The sequence below is a fragment of the Miscanthus floridulus genome, chromosome 18 (assembly GCF_019320115.1).
Source record: "Miscanthus floridulus cultivar M001 chromosome 18, ASM1932011v1, whole genome shotgun sequence".
NCBI lineage: Eukaryota > Viridiplantae > Streptophyta > Magnoliopsida > Poales > Poaceae > Miscanthus > Miscanthus floridulus.
This window is the reverse complement of record NC_089597.1, coordinates 80,666,133-80,671,701: the sequence shown is the minus strand read 5'-3', so window position 1 is coordinate 80,671,701 and position 5,569 is coordinate 80,666,133. Positions and strand designations below refer to the sequence as shown.

At 43.8% G+C, this 5,569-nt stretch overlaps 2 long non-coding RNA genes across 2 annotated transcripts; one reads left to right on the top strand and one right to left on the bottom strand.

Annotated features, from left to right (window-relative positions):
* Nucleotides 1-454: 454 nt before the first annotated feature.
* LOC136522694 (uncharacterized) lies at nucleotides 455-1,917 on the top strand. Its single transcript, XR_010775964.1, has 3 exons — nucleotides 455-947; nucleotides 1,494-1,538; nucleotides 1,645-1,917. It is a non-coding gene; the product is annotated as an uncharacterized lncRNA (long non-coding RNA).
* Nucleotides 1,918-2,346: 429 nt separating this feature from the next.
* Nucleotides 2,347-4,641, bottom strand: LOC136519400 (uncharacterized). Its single transcript, XR_010774906.1, has 6 exons — nucleotides 4,583-4,641; nucleotides 3,717-3,890; nucleotides 3,439-3,527; nucleotides 3,260-3,371; nucleotides 3,017-3,142; nucleotides 2,347-2,696 (listed from the first exon to the last, which is right to left on the bottom strand). It is a non-coding gene; the product is annotated as an uncharacterized lncRNA (long non-coding RNA).
* Nucleotides 4,642-5,569: the final 928 nt, after the last annotated feature.

Below are 5,569 nucleotides of genomic sequence, written 5' to 3'. Positions count from 1 at the left end.
GCTACATCAGCATGCACGATATTTACTTTGTTGCTCCTATATGTCAAAAACTTTATAGCTCATGTCCTCATATCCCGATCTCCAAGTCACTTAAAACCTTATAAAGGAGGTGAATTTCAACCACTTCGTTGTTCTCACAGGCTGGTTGCTCCAACAAGGGCGTGGCTTTGCCGCGCCTAGTTTTCTAGTCTCCACATACGAATCCTGCATCCAAAAGACGGGTAACGGATTGGGCCACGTAGCCCGTTTAACCCGTTAGCCGTCGGATTGGGCGAGGACACAAGGTGAACCGTTCGATCTGGGTCACTGTGGGTCGGTCACCCGTTAAACCGCGAACCAAATCGGTCGGTACTCGCGAAACGTCGCGAACGCGCCCGTCTCCTCGTCTCACCGCCAAGCTCCTACCGCCGCGCCGCCTTCTGCCCTCCCCCCCACCCACACACACACACACACAAATCCGTCGTGCGCTGGCCTGCTCACGCGCCGCCAGCTCCTGCCCCCTCCGCGACCAGTTACTCTCCTACGGGGCCTCCTCGGCCGCGGCGCGGGAGCCCCCCGCGCACCAGCCCCGGCGACGGGACGGCACAACGGCGCGGGAGGCCCTCGACCTGCTAGCCTGGGCTCGGGCGCCCCCGGCGCGGCAGCCCAGGCACGGGCGTGCCGGCGCGCGACGGCCTGGGCACGAGCGGCCACCTGCGCAGCGCACCACAGGTGTGCATGGTCCCCGGGGCAGCGGGCGCGGCCACCACCGCGGACGACAAGCACGGGCGCCACCTAAGCCAACGAGGCGGCCCGGTGAATCGAGCACGACACAGCACGGCGTGGGCGTTGGACCACCGACGAGGCGGTGCCAGCGAGCCGAGCGCAGCGTAACACGGGTGTAGCTCTCCATCCTCCTCGTCGATCCCTGCTGGTGTGCAAAAGCAACGGGGAGGTTCCTGTTACTGGTTCGATATTCTTGCTCCCCTTTTCTGCTTACTGTCACTGCAGCTTGTAGTGAAGCTGTGGTGTTTGATGAAATGTGCATGTGTTCATCCTATTTTATTTGTAAAACTGCGTTCATCACCAATAGACAATGCGCAGTTCTCAAGTTTGTGCAAATGTCGTTTCAACCCGGAGCTAAAGTGAAGAACTGAAGATGATGTACTGTATATGTCAAAACCACTAATTTTTTATTTCCGATGAATGGTATTTGCACCTTGCTGGGCAGATGATAGCATGTACCTATGGACTATATACATGGATTGGATATTTAACAAGTACTATAGTAGGTTTATCTAATTATGTAAGCTTGGTGCGTAGAAGTTTGATAAGCGATAAAGTTAGTTCAGCGGCTGCCAGCTATTTGTCATCATCTGAACCGTATTGGAAATCTGAATCACAATTTAAACTTCCACATATATGTTGTAGTGCTAATTCAAAATCTCTATTTGATACAATTATGCAATTTCTTCCCTGCTATATCCTAACTGCTTATGTTCCTCTTAATGCAGGGATAATAGTAATTTTACCATCACAGATGGGCTGAACGAGCAAAGGTTAAAAATCCTGTTGAGTCCTTTTCCCTCCTCAATATTGTGATGTATACTTTAATTCCACTGATCCTAAATTTCAAGTGGACACTATTTGCGCCCTCCTGTGCAGATGAGAGCATGTGGCTTTGGGCAATAAGCAATGGATTGGACAGCTAAGGAGCACTACTTTTAGTTTTCTTATCATGTATACGTTATCTGAAATCTGTAAGGTTTGGTGCATCCAATTTTGATCAACTAGTGAAGGGCGCGTGCCATCGAGCGCACGTGCAGATAAATTTGGTGACTGAATTGGTGTGAGATATAGTATGAAGCACTTACAAAGTCTGGTTCACATTGGAACATTCATGGACCACTATAAGATGAACAAATTTTTAGCATGATAGTATGGTTCTAACTTATGGCTCATGTGGTTCTAACATTACATAGATGAGTTTTGTAGCTGCAGCAACATCCTAATTGTACATAGCGTGATAGCTAGTAGGTGGTATAGCAACGGCTGATACCTGATGGTTTTCTACACTACGCCGCATCATAGGCAGCAATGGTACCTTGCTTTATGTACAAAGCGTTCGTTAGAGTAATTATACATGTTGATTGGATGGACAGTGATGATCATCTCTGTATTTTGGATCTTGTCCATGGAGGCTCTGGTGTTGCTCCTGGATGAATCTGTTTGTGGATTTGATTGTGTTAGTTTTGTTTTCTCTGTGAATTGTAACATAAATGTAATGTGAATGGGTAAGAAATGTACCTGAGTCCTGGTAACGACGCATGCATTCCGTGTGGTATGTAGCCTGGGAAGCACGAGAGAGAGTATATGGTGACGACTGTGGCTTGTTTTGTTTGTATTTTAAGACAATGCAACTACCTTCCTAGAATAAATCAATTTTGTCCATTAGAAAATAGGAATGAAATGCAAGAACCAATAAATTCTAGAGATTTACCTATTACTATTTTTCTATTTCACCTTGTGAATCGGTCCATGGTGTCTCTCCTCCAAGGGGACTGCAATCCATCATGCTCCAGCCTCTCACCATAGCCCACTTGAGGTTTGTGGTCCATTTCCTCCAGCAGCACCGTCGCTGCCGTGTGCCAACGCCTCTGCCCGTCACTGTTGCTCCCAGCGCCAAAGTCGACCTTGCATCGTTGGAGTTCCATAAACTATATTCCCATACATGTAAAAACTACCACACATTGTAAATTCCTTTGACAAATTATGGCTATTTACTGGGATCGAAGAAACACTGAATTCAGTGACCAAAGATTTGTGTTGCTGATATGAAATTAGGGAACAAAGCAAGCATATGAGATAGGTTGACAGTATATAGCTCAAACAGCACATAAGGAATTCCAAACGGTGAGAAGCATGCCAGTTCTCATAGTAAACTGAGAACTACCCAGCAGGCTTGTCACCATGGACACTGCAAGAGTCTGGGTACTGGTAAACTGCAGGCAACTAACAACAGAGGAATGTTGCTTACCAATGGATCCTTTAGTTAGTTATCACACCACCCGATCTCCAAGATGCATAAGTACCTCTTTCCCAATAGGCTCGTCACCATGAATATGCATAAGTATCTCTTTCTCAATAGCAACAGTTCTGAAATCTGAGTTGAAAATAGCCGCAAAGAAAAGAAGAAATGAACATGTCCATAAGCTACTAGTATTTAACTGACTGATGCAAGACAGACATGAAAAGGCATTGGCAGGGTGGCTAAACAAACCAGGAGAATAGCAAAGTATATTGCTCGTATTTCACTGTCCGAAATCCCTAAACTTGTTAGCTGCACAAATCCCAATCAAGCCCGCTGCAGACTGCACTGGGTACTGCAATCCCTAAGAACAATGAGCATTTGCATCAGTTAACAAAATATAAAGAGGAAGAGTCTATTTTTTTTCTTACTTGAGACAGTAATGCTATACAGATGGAATACATCATGTCCAAGAGCACCCCAAAGCGATCTTATTCCCACAACAGAAGACATATCAGCCCTGAAAAGACATGAGATTCAAAACCACCCTTGTTTTTTTTTTTTGTCTAGAATTGAGTTAGTATCAAGTCAGGTTTGTTTGCACTGCCTTCATAACTGAACCAATTGTGATATTAGAATCTGCTAAAGTTGCTATGAATGTGTTTTTTTTGTTTGGTTAGATGGAAATATATAGAGATTGAGGACAAACCTTGATCACTTCTGCCTAGAACTGAGGAAGTTTGAAGTCAGGTTCCTTTGCGGCGGGCAACATGATTTGTTGGGATGTAACTATCTTTGGAATATGTGAGGAAACAATAGTTGTAGCATTCTTTTCCTGTTGGTGATGTTAAAGCAATCTTCTCTGTCCTATCACGAAGATAGACTACAGGCCATGAGGAAATAATTAGTAACACATGGAGAAAACGGTAACGTAATGATGCAGCAAATCTGTCAAGAGAGGACGGCAAAAACGCATTTGATACAGCAAGTACTACCAGGTTATCAAGAAAAGGATAAACCATATAAGGCAGATGTAGTAGCACTAACTGAAAATTAATGACGTTACTACCTTATAACACAATAGCATTAAAAGATAATTAATGGTAGAGTAAGTCTCTCAAAGCGACACTAACATTCATGAACAATGTATTTAAGGGATGATCCATTTATGTGAAATACAGGAGCCTTAATTGAAAATGGCACTATATGTAGAACTTTTTCAAGAAAAAATGATCTAGTAATCAGTATCGATGGAAACTTGTGTGAGCTTATTTGCCTTTTTTTTTGCAATGCTTTGGTCTGAGGCTTAATGTAACTAAATTAAGCGAACTTAATTCTTAGAGACACTTAATAGAGGAAGTTGTACTGCACTTCGCTAAGCACTAAGTATCAGTGACCATATTTAAACCTTTAACCCTCACTGACCCCTGCTATTCTATTTGAACAAATCCAAATGCATGTATAACCCTGACTCCGTTGTTTTATAAAAGGAGCAAGCCTCACTGTAATACCATTATATATAAAAGAACTGCACTAATAAAAGTGGAGCACCACTATTCTGAGGGAGCATCATACCTTTTATGGAGCAGTGCTGCAAGGAATCATGCTAACATTAGTGTTTACATACCAGGCTGCAACAATTAAAGCAAAATCCAGCTAAATTAGATTTAGCTAAATTAAATTCAGCTTTTTTTTTTTTGGTTTTAGGCAGCTGTGACCAGAATGCACAAGATGGACAGGAAAAAGAGAAGTACTGCATTAGCGAGACTGCCATTGTGGATAATATAGCATGTAACACTATGAACGAAACTAGTTAGTAACATGAGCACACACCTGAGCAGGCTAACACGACGGTGTCAGAGGTGGCGAACTTGTAGAGCAGACTCCCAGCAATGAAATGGAAGGACGAGCCTAGGCAATAGGCTGTGTCAACGGAGCTCTGAACAGATGAAGGTGTCACTATAACATGGGCAGCAAAAAGAAGCTCACAGCATTAGCGACACCGCCAATGTGGATAATACAGCATGTAACACTATGAACGAAACTAAGTAGTAGTATGAGCACACACGTGGGCATACTAAGACGACGCCGTCAGTATCGGCGAATGTGTAGAGCAGGCTCCCCGCAATGAAATGGCAGCAACATCTAAAGCAACAGGGTCTGGTAAGGAGGCAGCAACAGTTTAGGCAACAGGGTCCGGTAAGGAAGCCAAGAACAGGTAAAGGCATCACCCAGACTTCTACTCAAAATAAAAACTGAAAAGGAAGCAATGCCAGTTGCCACGGAGATAAACAGAAAAGGATTTAACCTGGAAACCAACGAAGCCGGAATAAAGCGACGGAGAGCAGCCAGCGCCGGTCCTGAGTTTTCACAGATCTGGAGCGAAACTGGCAAGCAGGGCCTGTGAAACAGAATTTTCTTTTTATTTTTCCAGAAACTTTTTTTTGATACATATTTGATGAATTTCAATTGAATTTGATGTCCAACTCTGAACAATTTTGATCCAACAACAATTTTGTTCAGAGAAAAGTACGATACTATAAAGTTTCTGGAAAAATAATA